At 59.3% G+C, this 3,434-nt stretch overlaps 1 pseudogene; it reads left to right on the plus strand.

Annotated features, from left to right (window-relative positions):
* Positions 1–566: 566 nt before the first annotated feature.
* LOC147986265 (uncharacterized) lies at positions 567–3,045 on the plus strand (annotated as a pseudogene).
* Positions 3,046–3,434: the final 389 nt, after the last annotated feature.

A 3,434-nucleotide genomic window follows, 5' to 3' on the forward strand; every position in this document is an offset into this window, starting at 1 on the left:
TTTCTATCCCTTCTTCTATTATTTCTCCTGTAAATGATGAGATCGATCTCTCCTTCTCTCGGACGATCTCATCTTCCTTGTAAGCCAAGGCAAACCTCCAATATATACAAACGCGGCCCAGACGAAGGGATCTACGCTCCCTCATTGTCTCTCACCGTGCTCTTTTGTGATCCTTGCCAACTTGGGCGTGATAACAAGTGGAGTATGTAGATGTGGCTAAAGGTCGTTGCTCTTCTCTCATTGTCTCTTATTTCTGTATATACCAGACTTCGCTACGTCACGGTGGTTTTCAATGGAAGTCAACGAGGTGCTCGCTCGTTGCCAAGCATGTGAACTTTACAATCTTCAAAACATGCATCTGAAACATGCATCGGAATAAGTTATTTTTACACTAGATACAATAGGCGGCCAAGAGCGAGAGCGAGCGCCCCACCACCGTGCGCTACTCCGACGCCGGCGTCCATCGCGCCCTGCACCCACGCCACGGCTCACTCTGACTGCGGCAGCCACCTTTCCATCCTCTCCCCGCCCCCTTCCCCCTGTCTCCCCTTCCTCCTCCGTCCGGCATGGCAGCGAGTCTGAGATCGGTCACCTCGATGTTCCGGCCGCAGGGCCAATGTCCCGTGGTGTCGGGCCTGGGGATCTCTTCGGAGTCCGGCGGCTCGGAGGTCAGGGGGCCCGCTGCTCTCGCTAAGCGGCCTGTGGAGGTTTTGGGAGCAGCGGATCTGGTGCGGGCTGAGGATGCATGGGTTCGTCCTCCGCCCACCAAGGAGTTGTGGAGGAAGCGACATGGTGTCGGTGAGCCCGCCCGGAGTGGCCATACCCACGAGCATGAGCAGACGCGGCGTGAAGTGTCGCCGGAGATGCGGGATAAGTGCTTCCGTTGTCTCGAGAAGGGCCACTACAAGACGGACTGCACGAACGACATCGTCTGCTTCCGCTGCGACCTCCCCGGTCATGGCTCCCGGGACTGCAAGCGGCCGCGGAGCCCTCCCCTGTCGATGAGCTGCGGCGGGATGCGCTGGCCAAGGTGGCCCGCCGGGTCGAGCCGGGTGCTTCCTCGGGGGCTCGGGGCCCTCGTGTGGCCCCGCCACCTCCGACCCCTCTACTGAGAGCGGGTACCCAGTCGGTGGCGGCTACGTCCTGGCCGCCGTTGGCGCCCCCGCGGCTCCAGGTGACGCTCAAGGTCGAGGATGGTCCGGCCGAGCTCTGCATCACCAGGCGGACCGGGGTTGTGGAGGATCTGGAGCGTCGGCTTCAATTCGCCATGGTGGCATACGTCGCGGGAGCAAGGCGAGTTCTTTCGACAACTCGTGTGAAGTAGATGCTGGAGGGCATGCTGGACATTCCGCCAGAGCTGATCTCGGTGCATAGCGACCGTCCAGAGGATTTTCTGGTGGTTTTTGCCTCGGCGAAGCTCAACAACAGGGTCTCGGCCTGCCCTTCCGTCGAGGATCGTGGTAATTGCCTGATCTTCAGGCCATGGAACAGACAGTCGCAGGCTGTGCATTCGATGCCGGGGTTCAAGGTGTGGTTAGAGCTTGAGGGGATTCCGCCCCACGCTTGGGATCGTTCGGTGGTTGAAGACCTGCTGGGCTCGTCGTGCAAGCTTGACTCTGTCGCGCCGGAGACTACGTCCCGCACGGACCTGTCCTCGTTCAAGGCCACGGCATTGACGGTAGACGCACAGTGCATCCCTACGCTATGCTGGCTCGTGGTGCCGGAGCCGAGGGAGGAACGGCCGTCGGCGTTGCTTCAATACAAGGTGCTCATCCACCTAGATGCGGTGATGGACTTGAGGGACGGCGGCGAGCCGTGGTTCTTTGAGGGCTCGTCGGACAGCGGGCAAAGTGGCATGCCAGATCAAGACGGAGGCTTCCCTGGGTCAGGTGCACTGATGCACAAATTGCACTGGCAGTTCGGAGTTAGGGATAGGAGGAGCGGCGGCTTCGCCGCCGGCGGCGAGGTAGGCAGTCGCTCCCACGGTGCGAGGGTGGGCCAGGCCAGCTTCTCGCCTGGCTGCCGCCTGCCCCCGATGGACACTGCTGTCAAGGTCAGGTCAGTGGCCCCAAGGATGAGGGTGATGGACAGGATCACGCATCGTCAATCGGCTTTTGACCGACTGACCACGCTACCGGGGCCCGCAGAACGCTCGAATGGAAGCCGTGGTGGGGGTGCAAATAAGATGAGCGGGAGTCTGGAAAGGACAATGGAAGATGGCCGGACAAGTGCAGTGCCCGTTGCACCCTCCCCGAGGCCCACTCTGCAGCGGGAGCAGGACAGGGTGGGGGCGACCCAGGATCCCGAGGCGGGCTCGACCCCACAAGATTCGCAACAGCTCACAAAGGCCACGGATCCACCAATGGGATCAGAGCTTGTGATCAGGGCCTGGTTGTGGTGGCCACGCGGGCTGTCCCCCCGATGGGTGTCGACGAGGGGTGCCAGGAAGGTCTGGAGGATTAGGTTGCTGGTCAGGGGAATAGTGACAATGCGGAGCGGCTGGGACCGGTTGATCAGGAGTCCGCAGCGAGCCCGGGTGAGTGGGATTTGTGCGGGGGCCCTGCGGATTGGGCTTAGAGAGTGGCCCCCCAACTACGCAAGGAGGCACACGTCTCGGGGGCAGGACTAAATAATTCATTGGAGGAAGAGGCACAACGGGAGAGGTTGGCGGGGCCCCAGAGTGATGGAAACCATGCACATGCACAGACCACGTACGTCCCGCACGTAGTGGAAATGGAGCGGCACAAGCTAGTTGAGGAGATTCTGGAGCCGATCAGCAACAACTGCACAACTCTAATTTGTGCACCGCAGGGCTGCGACACACTGGGGATGACTGCGAGCGAAGCAATGGCATATGGCAAGCTGAAGGTTTTCTGCTGCAACATCATCAAGCGGTTGGCTCCGCCGCTGCTCAAGGAGGTGCAGGCTTCCCATCTCAGGCCAGAAGCGGAGCCATTCACACCCAAGAGGACCACCAGGGCATCTAAGAAGACCACGGCTACTAAAAGGCCAAAAGATGCACCGGTAGAGAACGTGCTGCTCTAGGCCTTAGGCATTGTTCCGGACAACCTAGAGGTGGATGATGGAGTGGTGCACGAGCTCAGAGAGCTATTCGGCTCGCCGCTGTGTGAACAACACGTACGGATCATTGCGGCACTCTTTGGCATGGAAATGCCATCCGAAGAAGAGATGGAGGCACAGAACGCGGTTACCGTGTGCGCCTAGTCGGGGCCACCTAGAGGTGTTGGTGTGGAAATCCTCCATGGATTTACACCCACAGGTGATCTGCTGGAATGTTCGAGGCTTGAACAATCCAGCTAAAGACAAGGTGGTGCGGGAGTTTATGAGTACTCTTGAGGTCAACTTAGCTTGCTTGCAAGAAACAAAGTTGGATATAATAGATAGATATCTAGTGATGCAATGTTTGGGACCAT

This window comes from Triticum urartu, chromosome 2A (genome assembly GCF_056163025.1).
Source record: "Triticum urartu cultivar PI428250 chromosome 2A, HENAU_Tu73, whole genome shotgun sequence".
NCBI lineage: Eukaryota > Viridiplantae > Streptophyta > Magnoliopsida > Poales > Poaceae > Triticum > Triticum urartu.